The sequence below is a fragment of the Berghia stephanieae genome, chromosome 2 (assembly GCF_034508935.2).
Source record: "Berghia stephanieae isolate SIO BIC M18660-M18661 chromosome 2, UCSD_Bste_1.3, whole genome shotgun sequence".
In the NCBI taxonomy this organism is placed as follows: domain Eukaryota; kingdom Metazoa; phylum Mollusca; class Gastropoda; order Nudibranchia; family Aeolidiidae; genus Berghia; species Berghia stephanieae.
The window spans coordinates 83,505,779-83,530,778 of NC_088361.1; the positions used below are offsets into that span (position 1 = coordinate 83,505,779).

The 25,000-nt window shown below is 36.7% G+C and overlaps 1 protein-coding gene across 1 annotated transcript in view; it reads left to right on the forward strand.

Moving 5' to 3' along the window:
- The first annotated feature begins 9,030 nt into the window (after nt 1-9,030).
- LOC144965678 (neuropeptide receptor 15-like) overlaps nt 9,031-25,000 on the forward strand; it is a 140,752-nt gene continuing 124,782 nt past the window's right edge. The window contains exon 1 of the mRNA XM_078901261.1: nt 9,031-9,191. The gene's annotated coding sequence lies outside the window, so the exon portion shown is untranslated. The remainder of the gene's footprint in view (nt 9,192-25,000) is intronic.

Here is a 25,000-nt window from a genome sequence, read left to right on the forward strand (position 1 = left end):
TCACTTTCATATTCAATACCATTTAGTGCTTGTTTGTTGGGTTGAAAAAACTCCCAAAGGAATATAAGCAATAAGAGCCAAAATGGTGTGTGTAGTGATAGATGCATTGATATTGTCATTGTTTATAAAACAGTTTTTAACTCAAATTCGAAATGAGTTGTCACTTATGGGTATTTTAAGTCCAATTATTATATTGGAAATACGTTTTGAATATTGATTGATTTGATTGTCTGAGGTTGCGATGGAATGACACTCTACGAATTTGTAGCGTATCATTTTCTCAGCTGCGAAGTTAGTGATTAAGATTCGGTCGAAGACCAGGGCTCAGCTCTCTCTCTCTCTCTCTCTCTCTCTCTCTCTCTCTCTCTCTCTCTCTTTCTCTCTCTCTCTTTCTCTCTCTCTCTCTCTCTGTCTCTCTCTCTCTCTCTCTCTCTATATATATATATATATATATATATATATATATATATATATGTATATATATAAGAAAACTCACGGGTGAGTGACCTTATTTATTTATATTTTTATGTGCTCTAACCAACATTAACGAGCACTCTCGTACCTACAAGTACCCACCAACACTTATATATATATATATATATATATATATATATATATATATATATATATATATATAGATATAGATAAACAGCTATTTGTCACAAAGAGCGCATTAAATCACGCTTCGAGACACCAAACGACGTGGGAAGGACAGAGGAAAAATAAAGAAACAGGAGCAGTTCTCAACATTTACAACCAAATTGACTTTATACTGTGCAAACAAAGACACAAAAAATTCATAACAAATGCAAGATCATACGCTGGCACCTTGATAACAACAGATCATAGGCTAGTTAAAACAAACGTTGTTATTGAATGGCACAAACAATCAAGAAAGCACAGCACAACAATTCATGAACCAAAAATAAATGTTAAAAATATTGTCAACAACTCACGATGTCGTAAACAATACCAGCGACAACTTAATACTGAACTAGACAATTTAACGAACAACAACACGCCAAAGAAGCATAGTCACCGGTACGAAGTTCAATAATATATACTGCAATTCAAAGCGCCGGGACAACAACAACCAAACAACAAGGCCAAACGTATGATACCATCATAGCTCAATTATCTAACCAACAAAAAGATTTGCGAATAAGAATACAAAACTCAAAAAAGGAAGGAGAAAGACAGAAACTAAAATATGAATGAAACAAAATATTACACCGCATAAGACGTAGAGTAACCGAAATTAGAAATGAAGAGTTGGACAAAAAAATTGATAATATTAGTAATTGCAACAACGATCAAGCAATGTACAAAGCGGTGAGACTATTAAATCAAAGACCACTTTAGAACCCAAAAGATAGAGGACGACTCGGGAAAATTAATTATTAACCCCAATGACATTTCGAATGTTCTTTTTGAATACTATAAAACAACATTTCAAGACAACAAAACGCTACACGTCAGCTCATTTGAGGGAGATCCCCGACCACTATTTAAACCTATTACACCACGAGAAGTGAGAAATGCTTTTAAAAGTCTAAATAACAACAGAGCACCGGGAGAAGATGGAGTATGTGCTGAACTTCTAAAATATGAACCACCCTTATTAGACGAACACATAGCGGACATTTTCAATCAGACGTTCGAACACCACCAGAACTTAGATATCAATAAAGGGGAGCTGATATCAATACAAAAGCCAGGAAAACCAAAAGGTGCTCCAAAGAATTTGAGACCAATTACTCTGCTAAACACAATTAGAAAATCGCTCTCCCTGATCACACTGAATAGAATTAAGCCGATTGTTGAAAATTATTTGTCACATAGTCAAAGCGGATTCAGGACGGAGAGAAGTACTGCAGATGTAGTTTGGACTCACAAATGGCTTGCTGCCAAAACCCTGTCAGAAAAAAATAGAAATAGTTATAACTGGAATAGATATCTCTGCCGCCTTCGATACTATCAATCGCCAATCCTTGTTAAATATTATGAAAGGAATAGTTATGGAAAATGAAGTTAGATTAATCAGATTCCTTATAAGTGAAACGTGGATAACGACCAAAATAATCGGTGCCTCAGATGATAAATCATTCCTTGGTAACATCGGTACAAGGAGACAGCCTAAGCCCTGTTTTATTTATCATTTACCTAGAAAACGCTTTAAAAGATGTGCGCAAATCTGTTCCTTCGGCCCAATTACGTTTTAAAAACGAGCTCCCCATGGAAATTGCATATGCAGACGACATTGACTTTATCGGCCTCAAACAAGTCAGTGTAAATGACATCCAAAGTGCCTTACAAAATCACAAACTTTACGTTAATATTGACAAAACAGATGTAACATTACTGTCAAGGAAGAAAGATGAATGGAGAACCACGAAAAAAGTAGGATCATTAATGGGAGACAAGGAAGACTTAGAAAGAAAAAAAAGTTTATCGACGGCCGCACCAAATAAATTATTACATATATGGATTAGAAAAGATAACATTAAATTAAATACTAAAATCAAATTATACACAACCCTTGCTTATCCGTGAAAATCCGTGCTTATATACAACTGCGGAACATGGGCACTGACTGGAACCGAAGAGCAAAGAGAAAACAACTGAAAAGAGTCCTGAATATACGATACCCCCACAAGAATAAGGAATAAAACACTGTATGAAGAATGCAATGAAAGACCCTTATCCATTGAAATCCTGGAGGCAAGCTGGCGGCTTTTTGGGCATATACTCAGAAGAGATGTAAATATACCAGCTAATAAAGACATAAAGACCACCCACGTCAATTCACACTGTCCTCAATAGAGACATAACACACCTTCAAAATAACAAAGTATTAAAATCAAAGGAAGACCTTAAGAAATTAGCTAGAACAGCAAAAGACCGTGAACAATGGAAGGAAATGACACGGATAATTAGAGAGGCAGTCGAGGCGTCCCGATCGGATGATTATGAAGCGAAAGGCCCTAAGTCAAGTAAGTCATATATATATATATATATATATATATATATATATATATATATATATCTTCATTCAAGTTAATTTACAAAAGAACATGCCGGATACACTGCCTTTTTTGTTGTAAAAACACATATTTTAAATCTTGGCCAAATATCTAGTCAAAACATCGATTAAATGACGCCCGTATTGTTAAAAACTTTCAAATCAGGGAAAGTATTAAAACCCCTGGTTTGAGAGCTCTTGACAAGATAGGGACGATCTGAATTGATCGATAGTTGAAGGACCAGTTTTCTGACCAACATTTTTAAAAATGCGTTTTTAAGAGTACGTAGTAAATTGATATCCATTAAGTCAAGTGAAAAAAAATTAATATCTTATGAGCAGATACGCTGTTTTTTTTTTCAAAAATGTGTCTTTTAAGAGTACGCATACTATCCGTTAAGTCAAGTGTTAAGATATCAATATCTTATGAACAGAGATACTGTTTTCTGTTGTTATGAATTCCGCATATTATTGTTTCCGTTCCTCGCGGAGAAAGTGTCAATTCGGCTGTACTCTAAAAAAAACAACATATTTTAAAAATTTTGACCAGAAAATTGTCTTCAAATATTGATCGGTTAAAACGACCAAAATCTGGTCAAAATCTCTCAAAAGATGGGACCTCTGGAATTCCCAGGTTTGAAAGTTTTTGACAAGGTGAGGGTCATTCTAATCGATCGACATTTGAAGGAGACGTTTACAGTCCAAAACTTTGGAAACGTATTTTTTTGAAGAACACGACTGAATCATTCTACAAGATTGTTACTGTTTCGGATTACTCTCTTTAATAAAACTCTAGGTGTTCTATAGTAAAAGAGAATTCTATGTTTGACAAAGGAGAGGACTACATAGGAAGTAATTGTTAATTGTGATAGTAGTCGTAATTTTACAAAGTAACGTGGACACAAAAACATAATATCTCTTCCTAGTTTGACCTGGGTAACCGATAACACGAGGTAAAATAGCGCCATAGAGGTTGCATGTCTGGTCATGTTGTTGCTGGCTTCTAACCCCTTGTAAATCACTTTTTACACATTGGAGCCGGGCTTTGTCTAGGAGTTTGTTGTCTTAAACGGACAGTGCAAATTTGAATCCACTTTCCTCCCACCCTCCTCCTCCTCCTCCTCCTCCTCCTCCTCCTCCTCCTCCTTTTCTTCTCCTTCTTCTTCTTCTTCTTCTTCTTCTTCTTCTTCTTCTTCTTCTCTTCTTCTTCTTCTTCTTCTTCTTCTTCTTCTTCTTCTTCTTCTTCTTCTTCTTCTTTTTCTTCTTCTTCTTCTTCTTCTTCTTCCTCCTCCTCCTCCTCTTCTTCTCTCCTTCTTTCCATCCCATTCTCCTCCTCATACTTCTCCTCCTCCTCCTCCTCCTCCTCCTCCTCCCCTTTCCCCCCTTCTAATTCAATAGGAAATCAATGTCACTCCCTATGACTATCAGAAGCAGTTGATTTTTTTCAAACTGGTCTAGCAGAGTTGTTTTTTACAACTTACACAGGTTTTTAAATATTTTCCTTGGAGTAATGATTAAATGGGAGTTGCAATGATCTAATTTGGATAACACCAAGGCATTTATTAGAAGTTTATCTATGTTCAAAGGAATCATGTGTAATTTTACTTATTTTTCTTATTTTAATATACATGCATTTGATAAGGTGTTTAACTTGAACTGACATAGATAGGTTGCAGTCAAAATAGGCGCCAAGATTATTATACTTTTGTGGCAGATTCTTAGAACTTGAGAATCATCTGCAGAACAATGATAGGAGAGTCCTAAGGCAGTCATAAAAATGACTAGTATTAGAACCGAGCCTGGAGTACCCCAAAATTTAGTAGCTGGTTTTCTGATCTGAAACCATCCACCAGGACAGACTATCTCCGACTAGCAAAGTATGATTTATACCTCTCGAGCAGGTTCCAGTACTCCCAAACGTTTTTTCAAAACGGTCATAAAACATATATTTCAATAAGGTCAGCACTCTTGATCAAATCACTTTAGACCTTTAAGAGCGATGTCTCCGATCTGTAGCCTGCTCTATAAACCGATGGAAACGGCTGTTGAAGATCATTGGCATCAAGATGAGTCAATAATTGATGAAGGACAACCTTTTCAAACAAACTAGAGAGAAAGCGCAGGCTAGAAACAGGTCGATAATTATTTTTCATCCTTGTCTTATGATGGCTTTTTAAGCAAATGTTGGATTAAGGCGTTTTTTAAACAAGAGGAACATTAACAAATAAAAAACATGTTCTATAAGACTGGCATAAAAGCTGACAGAGAGTTTATTATAAGGAGCATCGAGGACGGGAGAATAGAAGAATAGAAGCGACTGAAATGTGATGCACAATAAGACTGGTGAGGATCCGATGAACAGACAGAGAGACAAATAGGGAAACGAAGGAGATGGCGGAGTACTCAAAATCGTTGATGGGGGGAATAAGAAAGGACAAGAAAAATTCACTGGATATATTATGAGGAAGAAAGGGTTGAAAACTTGAAAACAATGTAACAGTTGGACGGAAAAAGAACACCTGACAAGCAGCGACAATAGCTCTTTGACGGTTTCACAAAATGAATGAGGACAAAAAGGAACAACGACACGTTACAGAAGATGCAGGAAAGAGTGGACTGGAGAGCCATGGAGAGCCATGATCGCCCATCAGTGAAGCACAGCACAACGAAAAGAACCGTGGCTCAGCAGTACGGTCTTTGCTTAATACTCGAAAGGTACCGAGTTCGCTGTGTGTCCCACACCTCGTCTTCGTCCATTTTCGGCGTTGTTACACTGCGGCTTACGCCTGGGTTATTCCAGTCTTCGTCTCGAATAAACCCAAAATAAAAAATACCATTTAGGATGAACCATTTGTGTTCAAGATCAAGTCAATCTTCAACGGGTAATTTAACGTATAAAAATGTCAAGTTACTTTTGCACATGTGCGTATATTATTGTATTATAACTTACCTTGTACTAACAAAACCAGTTTAAGTCGTGTCACACTCGATTTGCTGGTCCACCCCGGCATGATTCCGGTTTCAGAAGATAAGTTGTGCAGCTGTGTTCTTTTGGTATGACACTCGCTGCCGGGTCGGAAGGTACTGGGTTCGAGAGCTCGGCACCGTACCTGGCCGTTCACAGTGTTGTCTCTGTCGGGAAATATCGCCTATAAGGCGTCATGTTTCGTCCTACATGATAAGTGTTGCTGTTGGTTAAGGACCCTCTGTAAAGCACTTTGGGCACGTTTAGTGGATATAGTGCTAATAAAAGCGCTTTGTCAATGACTTGAACTTTTACTTTTATTCTACTATCACGATAGAGTCGGATCTTTTGAGCCACCAATTATCAAAATCGGAGCTTTAAAAAGTCTTTCTCTCTGTCTCTCTGTCTGTCTGTCTATTTCTCTCTCTCTCTCTCTCTCTCTCTCTCTCTCTCTCTCTCTCTCTCTCTTTATCTCTCTCTCTCTCTCTCTCTCACTCTTTCTTGCTCTCTTGGAGAAATATATTAGTGTCCCATAACATAATCATAAATACCATTTTGGTCCACTTTAAAAGTGAGGGTATAGATTTTCACACGGGATCGTGAATGAATGAATGATGTGAGTTGTGCCGTTTGTGCACGTGCCTGTGTCTGTGAGTACAGCATGATTGTGTGTATGTATGTGGGTGAGTGTGTGAGCGTATGTGAATGCATAATTCTGGCACTGTCTCGCCCTGTCAATAGCACCGCGTCGGGTCGTAGATCCACGCTGAAGAACCCGATGCCTGCTCGTATTGTTCTAGTCCGCTACTCACACAAATTGTGATGTGATGGCTTTTTGGTATCACACAGACTGAGGGACACGAGAGGTTTATCACTATCACTGTCATCAAATGTCCAAAGATGTGATTCTGTTAAAAAGTTCGGAAAATTATTATCAAAAGCCAAATTGTTTTCTTAAGTCTACATCGGTGTTAAACCCAGTTCAAATTTTGGGGTAATTTTAAGTATAAATTTTATTATGTAATTTTTTTTGATTTGTGAGACACAAAGAATATAATAATACACAGGATAAGCTTGTGATAGGGAGAGGAACAATCATTTTCCCCCCTTTTAAACAGTTAAGTGCCGTAATCTGGAAAAACACGTATTCAAAATTTTAACCAGAAAATTCGTTCTTCAAATATCGATCGATTTAAATGACCCTCATCTAGGCAAAAACTCTCAAACCTTGGACCTCGCGAGGTATTCCTTAGTCCCAGGTTTGAGAGTTTTTGCCAAGATGAGGGTCATTTAAATCGATCGATATTTGAAGGACGAGTTATCTGGCCAAATTTTTAAATACTAGTTTTTCAAGAGTACGGCAGTTAAATGGTTACAAACTAAGGGCTCCAATGTAATCCAGTGAATATGTAAGGAAAACATACAAAGTAACTGTTGCTTACATATGAGGAGTTACTATCAAAACACGCTAAGTTTTTATCAGTCAAAGAAAAAATTAATTTTTAGTCATTTAATTGGTGACTAAAAACAGGGAAAAAATACTTAAGGAGGTGAATTTCAAAACATCAAATTAAGAAATTAAGAAGCAGACATCGGCACAAGATAAATATCTGAACAAGTGTATATGAAAGGTGCCAGTCAAAGCAAGAAAGAAATATACAAAAAAAAAAAAAAAAAAAACATCCCAAAAAATCAGTCGGCCTCGACTGGGGATCGAACCTCATACCTTCTGATTACCGGTCAGATGTGCTACCATTATACTATAGAGACTCCCGATAATTGGGACAATTTTAATACCTTCTTCACAAGGGTATGCGTTTTACGCTCTGAACCCTTGCTTGCATCAAACAACATAAACATTGAACACGAAAGGACGAGGACGAAGATATTTGAGTTGCTCCATTACCTGATTACCGGTCAGCTTGTTTGATAATAATAATAATAATAATAATAATAATAATAATAATAATAATAATAATAATAATAATAATAATAATAATAGTACTACTATTACTACTACTACTACTACTACTACTACTACTACTACTACTACTACTACTACTACTACTACTACTACTACTACTACTATTACTAATACTACTACTATTACTACTACTACTACTACTACTACTACTACTACTACTACTACTACTACTACTACTATTAATACTACTACTTCTACAATTGCTAATAATAATAATAATAATAATAATAATAATAATAATAATAATAATAATAATAATAATAATAATGATAATAATAATAATAATAATAACAACAATAATAATAATAATAATAATAATAATAATAATAATAATGATAATAATAATAATGATAATAAGACACTTGTTGAGCGCTTTCCCTGAAACCAAACATCTCAAAGCGCTTTACAGACAATGAATTACGTTACGAACATATGTATAGGCACTATTGTCAAAGTGAAATATTGAAACAAAATACAAATTGCTTAAATAATGGTATACAAACATTACAATCGGCATTGTATAAAATGAATTATGAAAAAGTGGGCTTTTAAAGAAGATTTGAAGTTTGAAGAATATATATTTTTAGATTAAAAATTGACAAATTTCTTAAACCCGATGATTATTTACAGATCTTTAGAACTGTTGACAAGTCGCGTGTCACTGATGTAAATTGATCCATCTTTTTCTGTCTTTTATTAGTTATTCAGAGCCATGAGGCCCATGGACCCAGAGTTTTTCCCGATTTCTACGCTTGCTATCCTTTGGATAGGACGCTAGTCTATCGCAGAGTACTTTCCTCCAGATGACACACACACAGGGTGATCAGGAAAAAAAAAAGCTTGACCCCACCCGGATTCGATCTTGGTCCCTTTGGATGTGAAGTGAGTGCTCTACCAACAGAACTATCAGAGCCCCCCCCCCCCCCAAGTCGATCGATATTTGAAGTAGACTAATGTGTTACTGTCAATTTTTTATTTATTACTAAATTTGGTTTTACCATCACCGTGACTGTTTATTTACTATGTTACATCTTACAATACAGTGTTATTATTATTATGACAAAAAGTAGTTAATCGGACAGTTGCAAATGCGCATTTATATGGTCAGTATTGCGGATGGACAGTTATACGATCTGTGAAAGTGGACATTCAATGGCGCTACGAATAACACTATTTACACAACGTTTAGCATAATTCCAGGATTGCATGGGATTCATTTGGTAAGTTGAAGAAAGCATCATCCTCAGTAGTATCATCATCATCATCATCATCATCATCATCATCATCATTATCATCATCATCGTCGTCATCATGATCATCATCATCATTATCACCATCATCGCCAATAATAATAATAATAATAATAATAATAATAATAATAATAATAATAATAATAATAACAATAATAATGATAATAATAATAATAATAATAATAATAATAATAATAATAATAATAATAATGATAATAATAATAATAATAATAATAATAATAATAATAATAATAATAATAATAATAATAATAATGATAATAATAATAATAATAATAATAATAATAATAATAATAATAATAATAATAATAATGACAACAGCAACAACAACGTCTCTAAGGGAAAAGATGTTTTTTGAACCTGGCGAGTATCGATGTCACGTGACTACAAATCCTGTTAGTTTTCTTTTTTTTTTTGCCATAATTTAGTTCAATCCCACCACTCTTGTACTGATACAAGACAAACATTAACTTTTCTTTCACAATGGCAAGAGAATTTGAATTCAATATATGAAGAATGATAAATAATTTGAGTTTTCAGATTCTCTGTAAGTGGGGGAAGGGGAAGGGGAGGGGGGCAAAATGACCGAGTGGTTAAGGCATTCCATTGTGACTCAAATGGCCTGGATTCGAACCCGCTTCAGTCACTTTCATCTTTTTTTTTCCTTCTGGCAAGATTATTATCCCCCAAATTGCTCACTGTTTACAACATGCATGATTCATGTTGATATCATACTACGTTTCTTCATGGAATGCTCAAGTGTAACAACTCGCGTTACCGCGCGGAAGGTTGAAATATTATTTTTTAAATTTTTACTTGCTCAAAGCGTTTTTCAAGAGGTCCCGCCAAGTCAACAGCAATAATTAACATATAAGCGAGGACATGCCGCCTCTAGGGCGATATAACAATATTTTTTTCGACAAATAGGACACTATTATCGACTAGGTACTCCATTCACCAGAGTTCCTCGAGAGAATGCCTATTCCAAGGACTCAACTCTGCTTCGCTCAGAGCGGGATTCGAAGCCGGTACAAACCAGTTCGACTGCGAGTGTCATACCACTAGACCACAAAGCGACACGTAATAAGGGGACTTTCACCTGCTAAGTCTCTCTTTCATCATTGGGAGAAAATTGCTATAACAATGCTCTATTTCTTCTTTGTTTCTATTAAAATACGGGTCAGATCGTCGCCATCGTTAACTTATAGCCTGACACTGACCAAAAATTGACGTCAAAATGCCAGTCTTTGGCCACAAAAGTAAACAAATCGTGAGTTGTATTCAATAGTTCAACCAATGGGACCACTTGTTTCCATGAGCACAACTAACGACAAACTCACTAGGCGGTGCAAAATCCAAATAATGACGTCAAAATGCCAGTCCTTTTGGGTTTCAGTGTCAGGCGATAACATAACGATAGCTACAGTCAGATACAAAGCTATATTTTGCCGATTAGTGACGTGATACGCAAACAGTTATAGAAGGAACGAAGAGTTGACGTCATTCTGCTCTTTATTATCAATTTTAGACAGTCTGTTAGTGATTAGTTCTCACTCAATAGGATTCAGTAGTCGTAACGTCACTTCCTTCCTAATGACGCATGACAACATAGTAACACTGGCTCTAAACTATCGGAACAATGGCGGACGCCCGTATGAAATATTTCTCCGGCGAGCATAAAAGCGTATCCAGAGGAAAAACCCCCCATAAATTTGAGCATGTTTTGACCTTTACACATTCTGATCACAAGGCATACGAAAAGGGGACGAAAAGTTCTAGCTAGCATGAAGAATAAAAAGTAATGATTTTCTTTGTTTAGAACCAAGATGGCCGCCGTTGCCGGGTGCGTGACATCAGACTACTGAATCCTATTATACCAATCAGACTATAGATAGAACGTAGATGACGTCATTAAGGGCTTTGTTGTTGGTTTTTGCCATCCGCGTTTGTGAGTAATTCTCACTAAACTGTATTAACCAGACTATAAATGTTTAAGGTTACACATAGTTTTGTGTGTTTGTCCGGTAATGCTTCCGGATGGCAATGTTGTGAACTTCTTAGCCAAGCGCATACTATCTATAGACGTTAAAGGTTAGACACCGTTTTGTGTATTGGTATGTTTAATTTTGCAAGTGGACGTGAGTATTTTTATCTATACGTTTGGCATAAATAGAAATTAAAAGACACTTAGATAACCACGCCTCTCCGACAGCTGTCATAATGTAAACAATGGCAGTGATAGGCTTCAATAGTCATGGCGTCAATGCACTCGTAATGACGCATGGTAACTTAGTAACTGGCTCTAAACTATCGGAACAATGGCGGACGCCCCATGAAATATTTCTCCGACGAGCATAAAAGTGTATCCAGAGGAGAAAAACATTAAAAATATGATAATGTTTTGACTTTTATACATTCTGATCACATGACATATGAAAAGTTCTAGCCAGCATGAAGAATAAAAAGTACCCATTTTCTTTTTTTAGAACCAGGCTGCTCACCGTTGCTTGGCGACGTGACATCAGACTAGTGAATCCAATTGATAAACATAGCAAACTACCCAGGATTTACTATCGATAGAAACGACACAAAAAACTATTTATACATTTAAACGTTTATAATATGATCGAGAAATTCGTGTGATAACTTGTCACCATCTAAAATAAAAATAACCCAAACGATCAGAGAGAGGTCGATTTCAATCAAGTAATTGTTTATAAATAACCAACCATGTTTGTCCGAGCACGACGCCTGAAGGTATATCCCAAATTCCATGTTGTGATTGGTCAAAAATCTATTGGTTAATTATTGATGATGTGGTACGCAAAGTGATATCCGAGCGGTTGACTGCATTGATTTTTACAAAAGACTACATATTCATTAGTGGCAAAACAGTTAAATAAACGACCGGATGGGAAACAATTGATGTTATGCGCTTAGTTAAAAAAAGCTCACAACATCCGCCAGCCGATTATACGTACCAACACACAAAACGATGTGTAACTTTTTCACGTTTATAATATTATGTTTAATACAATTTAGTAAGGACCACTCAGGTATTGTAAATGTTGCTGCTCGAAGCTCGAAGAAATAAATGACAATGTGAAATTGAATGTCAGCTTCAATTTAATTACGAAAACATAAAATTGACGTTTTGGGTTTCAACATAACAGGATGAATAAAACACTACAAATGAATGAGATAATGCGGTAGTGGATAAACATCTTAACAACGCCAACAAAGCGTTTCATTCATCCTGTTTTGTTGATAAAGGGGAAACTCGAAACGTCCTTTAACTGTTTTTGTAATTGAAGCTTACATTCAGTTTCACATTGTTATTTGAACTAATCATGAAAATAGCTGTCTGAAACAATACCAAAGAGCTGAGTGACGTCAGTTTCGTACTATCTATTCAGGTGGTGACCACATCATGTAGTGCATGCAGGATAGAGCTTTAATAACAGCTGTATTGATAGAACGAAGTTGACGCCACTCAAGTCTTTGTAATTTTTTTTTTTAATTTTCTTTTGCCATTTATGAGTGATTCTCAATAACAGTAATAACCAGACTTTAAACATTCAAGGTGACACATAGCTTTGTGTGTTGGTCTGTTATATTTCCGGATAGACATGTTGTTAGTTTCTTAGCCAAGCGCACATCATCTATACAAAGGGGAACCCTGGTAGCTCAGTTGATTGAGCACCTACCTCAGTCGCAAAGACAGTAAAGGGGCAGTAAAATTTTTAATCTGGCAGCATCTTCAAAGGTGCTCACACTACTATGTTATGACGATCGACCCAATCAACAAATTCCGTAGCTCACTCGTGCACCGCCGCAAACCCACCAGGAAGCTTCGTCACAACTAGATGGTCTGCGGTTTCGGGCTCGTTACCACAACGGGATACATGTTGGACAGGTGGAAAGTCTCCACTGATGCAGCGATTTTGCCGTTAAGCAGGTCCTCAACCGAAGTCGATTGGCTGCCACACAATGTCTCCTCTTGCTGGTGGAAAAGCCTGACATCTTCGCCCCTAGTTTTGAGGAGTCGATGTCCCCTCCCCTTGAGGGATTGAATTCGTCAACCGTCTTCCATCTCGTATATTATGCATCTCTGTCCGAAGTCAGGGAATCTACGTACAAGGGTTGTCGGGACTTATTTCGGTTCGAAACGGGGGCACCGTCCATTATGCGCTTGAGAGGGGTATCCCCATATAGAGGAATAGCATAGTGCCAAGTCGGACGTCCTCAGGAGCGCTTGATTAGCACCACGAGTTGATCCCGCCATCTTCCCCAGAAGACTGTTGCGTTTCTCTATCTTCCGGGCAACTCCTTCGAGATGCACCCAATAGGTAAGGCTGCGGTCCTCGTCACCCCCAGGTATTTTGGATGCGGCTCATGTGTGAGAATTATTATTATTATTATTATTATTATTATTATTATTATTATTATTATTATTATTATTATTATTATTATTATTATTATTATTATTATTATTATTATTATTATTATTACTAATATTTTTATTACGATTATTATAATAATAATAATAATAATAATAATAATAATTATTATTATTATTATTATCATTTCTACTTCTTCTTCTTCTTCTTCTTCTTCTTCTTCTTCTTCTTCTTCTTCTTCTTCTTCTTCTTCTCTTCTTCTTATTATTATTATTATTATTATTATTATTATTATTATTATTATTATTATTATTATTACTAATATTATTATTACGATTATTATTATTATTATTATTATTATTATTATTATTATTATTATTATTATTATTATTATTATCATTTCTACTTCTTCTTCTTCTTCTTCTTCTTCTTCTTCTTCTTCTTCTTCTTCTTCTTCTTCTTCTTCTTCTACTTCTTCTTCTTCTTCTTCTTCTTCTTCTTCTTCTTCTTCTTCTTCTTCTTCTTCTTCTTCTTCTTCTTCTTCTTCTTCTTATTATTATTATTATTATTGCTTTCTTACCCGTAGATGATTACCCAAGAATGTTATTCCATTATTGTTATAATTGTTAGAATAATTTGTGCAGAGAGATGTTATGGCCTAAAGATAAACTCTTGAACTTGAACTTCAACATTTTTGTAATGGAAATACATACTCTCAAAACCAGCGCAAAATATTGTCCGTTCCATCAGTGACAAATTAAGTCCACAATTGCGGTCGGTTATTGGGCCGGGTAATGTGTGCACGTTTTACCTCAAAGAAAGACCTTGTAGACTTGTGCGGCTATGTAGTCTAGTGGTATAACATCGCTTTCGAATCGGAAGGTCCAGGGTTCGAGCCTCGATCGGCACACAGATGAGTCCATGGAAACTGCTCTTTAGTCACATTCTCTCGCCGTACTCAGGTGTAAAATGAGTACTTGGCCGTTGACAGCTTTGTCTCTGTCTAAAAACAATTTTAATATTGCCTACATATTCTACATGTTGCGTGTTGCTGTTGGTCAGGGACTCTTTGGAAAGCGCTTTGAGCACATTTAGTGGATATTGCCCTATATTAAAAAAGTTCAAAAGCTCAAGTTCTTTCTGGTCTCGGGCCAATGTAAGTCCCGTATCAGTATTTAAAATTGCAGTAAAGCTTGAGCTTTTATATAGTGCAATATCCACTATACTTGCTCATAGCGCTTTACAAGAGGGATCAAGCTAACAGCAACACTTAACATGTACGACGGGACATGACGCCTGTTAGGCGATATTTCAATTATTTTTTTTGACAGAGACAAAGCTGTTAAAGTCCAGGTAACTCAGTTTGGAAGTCTGGACTCAATAACAAATCGTATTTATTCTGAAACTAATGAAGATATCATTATGAAATTTGTTTCAGTTCGTAAAGAAATAATTTAAGTTGTTGTTGTTGTTGCCACGTTTATTTATGGAAGTTAAATCAGTCCGCAAAGAAATGTTCAAAATCACTTGGGGAGAACTTCAGCGACGCATCAAAGTGCTAAACACACAACATGGTGGACACGTTGAAATCCATTACAGATGTGTGTATTTTTAAAAAAAATCTTTAAAACCACATAGCCACATAGAAGTAAGAAATGTCTGGCCGAAACTTTAAAATAAATGCGTTTTGTCAGCGGACGCGACTATTGATGACGTGGACCAATCAAATTGCTTAAGACGGTCTAGATGGAAATTCAATGAAAACAGCCGGGGGAAAATTCATACGGTGGATGGATAAATCCGTCCGTCTGTCTTTCTGTCTGTCTCGCTCAGCACTGATCTGACATTATAGTGACCTATCGTCTTGAAACGGTATTACGTCTAGATGAATTATTAAACCATAAAATGATTCCTTCGAATTGAAATGAAAAGAGATGTGACCCATCGCCTCAAAACAGTTTTATGTCGGGTGAATGATATGACCCTAAAAATTAAATTTATCAACAAAGTGTTAGGAAATAGACTACAAACGTTTTATTTTACAATGTAAGAAATTTGTAAAAAAAACAAAAAACAAATAACAAAAACAAAAAAAAAAACAAACAAAACATTGCAATATCGCCAAACAGACGTAATGTCTCGTTCTAATATAAATGTTGTTGTTGGATTGAGACCCATTGTAAAGGACTTCTAGCACGTTTAGTGGATTTTGCTCTATATAAATGATCCCAAGTAAAAAGAATAAGATTTATTCACAACCATATAACGAATAGAAAACAATCTCAATTTTCATATTCGTGGCTATCAAGTCAATTTCCATCAATCAGTTCATTGCGGCATCCAGGTTGTCCAAGAAGTCTGGATTCAATAACAAATCGTATTTATTCTGAAACTAATGAAGATATCTTTATGAAATTTGTTTCAGTTCATAAGGAAATCATTTAAGTTTTTTGTTTGTTGCCACGTTTATTGGTGGCAATTAACCAGTAGATTTTGAACAATCAAAACGTGGAGTTTGTGACACCTTCACACGTGCTCGGACAAACATAGTTGGTTATTTATAAACAACAACGTGAATTAAATCGACGTCTCTCTGACCATTGTTATTGTTTTTATACCGCCAATTTTCTCCATCAAAATTTTGGACTCATGATAACGCTCTTGCAGATATTCTAAATAATCATTGCGAATTAACGGGCAATATTTAATTAGATTAATTTTAGAGAAGTTTGCAAGTTTATTGTATATCAATCTGTGAAAAATAGTTTTATATCTTTTAGATTTGCTAGTAACATTGTACTAGATGATCAAAATTTAACATTGTCAGTACGGAACAATGTTGAACCCTACTTTTTAAAAAATAGATTATTTTAATTTGATAATGTTTGGAATCAGTGGTTATTGATGAAGAGAGGCATCATATAATAATAATAATAATAATAATAATAATAATAATAATAATAATAATAATAATAATAATAATAATAATAATAATAATAATAATAATAATAATAATAATAAAATGATAATAATACATATAATAATAAATATAATAATAAATGTAATAATAATAACAAAAACAACAGCAACAACAACGACGAAGAGAAAACATAATGCACAATTCTTGTAACATAATCACCACCTCTCACCAAAATAATCACAAAACGATATTTATTTTAGATAACCAAAACCCCTAAAAATGCTTGAACTGTAAGGATTCCATGTCAATCATAGGAAAAAATTCAAAAAGTTATATTAGAAAAAATGATTTGTTTTTGTTGCTATTTTGTGATACGAAACGATCCCTTTCTCGTACGTCAACCGTTTTCAAATCAGTTTCTATGGTTTCCCTTTTCGTTTTCTACAGCTAAAATGGCCGCCAATTCTCAGATGGCAATCTTTACAACTTGTACGGTTTTCTAAGCTAGAATTAAGAGATTTATTATAATCTTGTGCGTCATCGCTTGCAAGTTAATGATTTGTTTGTTTAAAATAGACGAATCGGGGGGGGGGGGGGGGGGGGGGGGGGCATTTGTTTGACGGTGACCCAATATCCGAATTATAGGTAATCGGCGACAAGGACGCAAAATAATGTCAGTAAATCAGAAATTAGATATAAAACAACTGTCTTGGATTCGTGTACACGAAAAAGTGGCGTGATTGTATGGCGATAAGAGTTTAGAATAATTGCAAGTAGATGTTTATTTTGAAAGGGTTGTCTGGCTTGCGTAATGTACGCTAAAATTGCTCATAGCATTTTACAAGGGGTCACTAGCCCATCGCAATGAATTTAATTTCAAGCATTAGCTATTGTTTACATAAATCTGTTTTGAGATATTAAAAGTGTGTTGTTTAAAATGCACTTTTATATAACCCAATATCCACTTAACGTGCTCAAAGCGCTTTACAAGCAGTCCCTGGACAACAGCAACACTTAACATATAGGACGGGACATGACGCCTGCGAAGCGATATTACAGTTTTTTTTCGGACACAGACAACCCTGTTAACGGCCAGGTACTCATTTTACACCTGTGTAGGATGAGGGACTGTGAGTAAAAAGCCTTTTCTAAGGATTCAACTATGCGCCGAGCGAGACTCGAACCCTGGACATTCCAATCCGAAAGAGAGTGTCATACCACTAAGCCTCATTAGGTGAAAAATGAACAGGAAAAACTTAGATAAATTCATAGGACAGCAGAAGATTTAGGCAAAGCAAAACTTTTAATGAAATTTTAATTCGCAGATTGATTTGAGCTTAATATACATCAAATATTTAGCAGGAAAAACACTATCAAAATCAAAGTGATACTAGGCTGCAAGGAGCTGTGGACTGTAAAGAGTAATAAACAAACATTTTATGCGTTGTTTTAATTCCTCCCAATTTGAAACTCATTCCTTGGTTACATATTATCGAACGCTTTTTTTTGTTTACTTTCCAAGATTATTCCACAGAGAAACCATACAAAATATATCTCTAGTCTCTCTGGAATTTAGAAATGTATTTATGTCTTTATAGGTTTTTGTTGTTGACTGAAGAAGGGAATTGAGCCCGAAACGTTCTGTGTTTGGTATTTCGTTCTTTTTTGAAGCTGTTATATTCATTTTTGTTTATTCCTATCAAAATCAAAGATGATAATTTTTTTTGCGCCAAATCTAAATGTGTACATGTCGAGGCGTTTTATTTTTAAAGATACGTAATGATAGCTTTATACAAATAGGCCTACATAATATGTGTGGCTATGTGGTCTAGTGGTATGACAGTCGCTTTCGTATCGGAAGGTCCTGGGTTCGAGCCTCGCTCGGCGCATAGTTGAGTCCTTGGAAAAGGCTCTTTACTCACATTCTCTCATCGTACTCAGGTGTTTAATGAGCACCTGACCGTTAACAGGGTTGTCTCTGTCAGAAAAAAATGTTATATCGCCTAACAGGCGTCGTGTCTCGTTCTACATCTTACGTGTTGCTGTTGGTCAGGGACCCATTTAAAGCGCTTTGAGAACATTTAGTGGATATTGCGCTATATAAAAGCTCAATTTATATGTTGTGAGTTTTTATAAAACCCGGAAATTGACATATTTTGGGATTGTTTAAACATTATGAAAACATTGGATTATAGCTGGGTGCCCCTGAACCCAATAATGGCCTTGATGATTTAAGGTTGTAGTGGACCATAGTTTGTGTCGGTTTGAGAGCGTATTCACTATAAGAATGAGGGCTAACCCACACCGGAGACTGACCCCGACGACCCGGCACTGCCGTCCCCTGCCATCTTCCGGATAAAGCCGTCGGGCACGGACAAATTACTAAGAATAAAGAAAAGAGCCACTAGACCTACCCATATATATAATCCAAGCAGTCGCGATATCAAAATTTAAATATAAAGTTATTCAAGACGATTCGTCCTCAACTAAACATTTATTATTTAATCACATTGCGAGAAGAAGGAAAAAAATATGAAAAGGCACCCTTCACCCTTTGTTCTGACGCGCATTTAGAAAACATGCTTTCTTGTGTTAAGTGTGTGTGTGTGTTGTGTGTGTGTGTTGTGTGTGTGTGTGTGTGTTAGTGTGTGTGTGTGTGCGTGTGTGTTGGGGGGGGGGTTGGTTGTTTGGTTTTTCTTTTGTTTTCTTACTGTTTTTTGTTTTGTTTTTGTTTTTTATTAGTCATTTTTCAAACTGCAAAAGGAAGTCATTTTGAACACTGAATTGTAAACGATGTTGTCAACATAATCTATTATTGTTTAAAAAAAGGTCCATTATATCAAACTGGCCGATCTTGATCTCGAAACTATCGGACAGAGGATTATCTTGATATGGAAGCAATATTATCCATTAAAAAATTACTATCGCTCGATTGTTACAATGGGTAAGATTACCTTTTTTGAGTATTTTATCAATGGTCCCTTCTTTCCGATGCTTTGGACTGTCATCCTCTTCCCAAATTTGGGCGAATATCTCGTATAGCATATCGACTGAAGTATCAACGCCGACTTTTAAAATCTCAGCAGGTATGTTGTCCGGTCCTGGCGCTTGTCCATCCTTAAGTGTCGATATAGCTTTTCTAATATCAGGTTTTGAGGTTTTTTTACATTGAATTGACATCATGTTATTATCACTCCCAGGAAAAGTATTAAATCGAATATTATTGGAGAGTATAAAGACTGCATTGGACCCCATATTAAGAGACCAACAGGCAGATTTTCGTCAGAATAGATCATGTGTGGACCAAATTACCCCCATAAATAATTATAGTAGAACAATCAATCAAATGGGATACACCATTATACATAAATTTCATTGACTTCAAAAAAGCATTCGATGGCCTGGACAGAGAAGCTCTATGGAGGCTCATTGAATACCACGGTATCCTCGACAGAATCACCACAATGATCAGAAACACATAAAGACATGACATTCAAGATAGTTTATGGCGGGCCGCTATGTGATTGCTTTGAATTCAAGACGGGGGTAATACAGGGATGCCTTCTGTCACCAATGCTCTTTTTGTTAGCAATAGACTGAATCGTGAAATCCACCACAGATGCAAAAAAACATTGGTATCCAATGGAGTCTCTTGACACAGCTGGATGATCTTAACGTTGCGATGACCTTGCACATCTGTCACACAATTTCAAACAAATTCAAGACAAAATGAATAAAACTTGAACTTGAGCTTTTATATAAGTGCGATTTCCACTTAATATGCTCAAAGCGCTTTACAAGGGGCCTCTGACCAACAGCAACATGTAGCATCAGAACGAGACATGACGCCTGTTAGGCGATATTACAATTTTTTCCGACAGAGACAACACTGTTAACGCCCAGGTCCTCATTTTACACCTGAGTACGATGTGAGAATGTGAGTAAAGAGCCTTTTCCAAGGACTCAACTACTAGTCGAGCGAGGCTCGAACTCAGGACCATTCCGATCCTAAAGCGAGTGTCATACCACTAGACCACACCGCCGAATAGACCACTAGATTTCTCATGCAGCACAAAACTTAATATCAATATGAAGAAAACTAAAATATTGAAAATATTGAGAAACTAGTTATTTATGACAACCCTATTGATGAAGTAGAAGCCTTTACATATCTTTGTAGCATAGTAGACAAGACGAAAGGGGGGGGGGGAGGCACACACACATACACACACACACACACAAAGAGAGAGAGAGAGAGAGAGAGAGAGAGAGAGAGAGAGAGAGAGAGAGAGAGAGAGATGCTACAGCCCAGCAGCCTTTATCATGTTGAAAAAATTCTGGTCTTCTTGAAAAATGCGAAGGAATACAAAGATTAACGTTTCCAACCAACGTGAAATCGATGTTGCTGATTACCTCAGAAACATGGCACTTGAATAAGTACGCGAGTCATAAAATACCGTCCTCATTCAACAAGTGTATGAGAAGATTACTACAAATGAAACGGCATGACGAAGTTAGAAATACAGATCTATGGCAAATGACAGGCCAAGAAGAAATAGAGGTAGAGATTTAGAGGAGGAGATGGGAATGGCTGAGCCATACCCTGAGATTGTCAAATAGTACCAGGCAGGCTCTTACGTGGAATCCGCAGGGAAGAAGAAGAGAGGGCGCCGAGGAATAACTGGAAAAGAGCATTGATGGAAGATCTAATAACTGAGGGTTTAACATGGAGAGAAGCTTAGAAGATGGCACAAAGCCGGACAAGATGGAGGGGATTCGTATGGCCTATGCTCCAGCCGGAGTTAAGGGCCTAAGAAAGTAAGTGTGTAAGTAAATAAGTTAAGTAAGTAATTAAGTATATAAGTAATAACTATCGCTCAATTCCAAGTTGTAGACGAAGATGTGAATCGCCTCTACATACAGTCATGTCTTGAAAAAAAAATGTTGCTATTTATTCAGTGGTTTGACAGCCAATCAAACTACGCGATTTCAATTTTAGTATATTAGATACTAGATATATATAATGCGTATAATTCTTATCATTTTGACAATAAACTCGATTTTCTTTCTTGTCTCATCTTGACATTAGACTAGATTCATGCAGAAGGAGGACCTATCATTAACAAGACGATGATGATGAAGATGAAGAAGATGAACAAGGAGAAGGAGGAGGAGGAGGAGAAGAAGAAGAAGAAGAAGAAGAAGAAGAAGAAGAAGAAGAAGAAGAAGAAGAAGAAGAAGAAGAAGAAGAAGAAGAAGAAGAAGAAGAAGGAGGAGGAGGAGGAGGAGGAGGAGGAGGAGGAGGAGGAGGAAGAGGAGGAGGAGGAGGAGGAGGAAGAGGAAGAGGAGGATGAGGATGAGGAGGAAGAGGAGGACGAGGAGGAAGAAGTGGTGGTGGTGGTGGAGGAGGAAAAGAAGAAGAAGAAGAAGAAGAAGAAGAAGAAGAAGAAGAAGAAGAAGAAGAAGAAGAAGAAGAAGAAGAAGAAGAAGAAGAATTAGAAGAAGACAATGTCAGATATTAAAATGAATCTAGAATTTTTGAGTCCTCACAAAACCCGTATCCCCTTCCTCTTCCTGTGTCTAGAGCCAAGTCTGCTCGTCTCCTGCCGCAACCAATTTCTTACGTCACGGACAGATAGATTCTTCCGCTTCATGTCACCATAGAGCTCTTTCCAGCCACCCACTTCCTGTCAAGACAATTTTGGCCACAAAACAATTACCAGTACTGGGCGCTTAACGATACGATATCGGGTAGTCCCCGATATTGTTATTGCTTTCGATACCGTATATTGGAAATTTCATAGTCGATACTAACCTAATAATAAAAAAAATTGCTTTGAATCTCATAAAAATATGTTTAAAATAAATAAATAAATCAGGTACACTAAGACTTAGACATACTTTCCATTTCCTGCATCGCTGACATATATTTATTCGTAAGTCTCATGCAACCGTTAATGTTTTAAGCATAAAGCATACCAATAACGACAGATTGTATCCATAGGATTAGGATTATTAAGTTATGCAATGCATATACCAGGCCGGTGGTTGATCATATTTCATACATAGTCTTTGTAGCAGAATCGAATAAAGTTGAGCGTGGTCACTGGGTGGATTAGTGACAACGGTCGCAAAATTCAGGGTCTCTGTGTTGTGTCCAAGTGTAAGCCACTTTACACGAATTATCCCACTTGACTCAAGTGAGAAGAGGTACACATTTTGTTTACTGTGACGTATTGGCACGAAAAAATGACAGTACATGCGACTTTTTTAACGATTGAAATGGAAATTCCATTATATACCTCCAACTATAAGAATAAACATTCACTGAGAAGCATATGGCTGATAGTCGAAAACTATGAAGTACTTTATATGACCTTGCGCATCAAATAGTTGTTTTATTTTATCTCAGACTGACTATGGAGTCATTTTCGATACAAGTATCGTCGAGAGTTTGGTACCCGTTATACACGATATTAAAAAAAATCGAATAGCCCTCGTCATCAAATTACTTTCCCCTCGCCACCTTAATAATGAAATACGCCCCAGATTCGTGCCCAGCCTCTTGTCTTTCACTCTCACACCTGCTTGAACAAATTTAATCTTCAGTCTTCAATCAACTCTCTCATCTCTTTCTTACTCATTTCTTTCTGACAGGCTTTTTTTCCCCTCTCCACTCTAATTTCCTGCAGATTTTTATGTCATTTCAATTCTCTGTCTTACCAACCTAGTGACAAAATCAGCCATGAACTGACAAAACGCCATTTTGTTAGTTTTTTTTATCAGAAAATTGATAACATTTCAACATATGACAGACCGTCTCAATGTCAGTGTTAAATTGTGCTGCTATGTTGTCTTGTAGTATGACACTCGCTTTCGGATCGGAAGGGCCTGGGTTCGAGCCTTGCTCGACGCATAGTCGAGTCTTTGGAAAAGGTTCTTTACTCACATTCTCTCACCGTACTCAGGTGTAAAAATGAGTACCTGGTCGCTAACAGCGTGGTCTCTGTCGTAAAAAATGTAATATCGCCTATTAGGCGTCATGTTTCGTCCTACATGTTAAACGTTGCTGTTGGTCAGGGACTCCTTGTATAGCGCTTTGAGCACGTTTAGTGGATATTGCGCAATATAATAGCTCAAATTTCAAGCTCAACTTTAACTGGATTTCACATAATAGTATTATAAAGAATCAAGAAATATTAGTGCATGATAGGGAACACTAGTGTGATATAAAAATACTGGTTCAAATCTCGTTGGAAGTGTAAAAACAGTCCCCCGGAGGATTGGCTGCATACTTTATTCAACTAATCTTCTCGTTTCAGAGTGATGGCATCTTATTCTTTTAGCCCAAATAAATGCAAGTCGTCAATAAAGATATATAATCATAAGAATCTGCGAAATCCCAGGTTTGAGAGTTTTTTGGGTCATTTAAATCGATGGATATTTGAAGGACAGGTTTTCTGTTCAATCTTTTAAATATGGGTTTTTCTTCCAGAGTACGACAGTATAATATTGTTTTACGCCATGGGGTGTACAATACACCCAGTTGAAAAGCACTGTTTTAGATCGCTGACATCACCACTGTCGTCAGTCATTTCTAGAGAAGACCAAACTGGACTTGGGTATGGTATAAGACTTCAATAGGCTTCAACAGTCGTGACGTCACTTCACTCGTATTAACGCATAGTAACTTAGTAACTGGTTCAATGCACTATCGGAACAATGGCGGAAGCCCTTATGAACTAATTCTCCGACGAGCGTAAAAGGGTATCCAGATGAGAAGAACATTATAAATCTGATCATGTTTTGACTTTTATACATTCTGATCACATTATGACATGTGAAAAAGTTCTAGCCAGCATGAACAATAAAACTATACCGATTTTCTTTGTTTATAACCAAGCTGCTCGTTGCTGGGCGATAGTGCGGGGCGGTCCTTGGCAAGCTTAAGGACCACGGTCCTACGGTCCCTGGGAAATGAAAACCGCAAGGACCGGTCCGGTCCTTTTCGACATTGACCATTCCTGAGAGACTGTTGGAAGTTCGAACTGTTTTGACCTTTGGGACCGTGGGACCGCCAGCACTAATGAAAACCGTGGTCTACAGGAGTAAAACACACGGAGTAGTCACACTCATTTCAAATTGTAACCTAATTAGAGAAAAGGGGTGATGCCTTCTTTATTTGCTCACCGTACTTCATTGTTACTTCGATAATTTAGCGTGAATAAAATTTGAAATTTATCCCCATTAACGGAGATAATGGAATCGCCCAAAGCGTTGATCGAGTTGTTCGTGGCGTTTATACACACACGCAACTCCTACCCCCCCCCCACACACACACATTAGAGGGCAGCGAGCATTGAAGAGTAAGAGAGAGACGTGTGAAGTTATAATAAGAGGGGGTGGATGCGGTAATAAGTAATAAGTGGGGTCGATGGTGA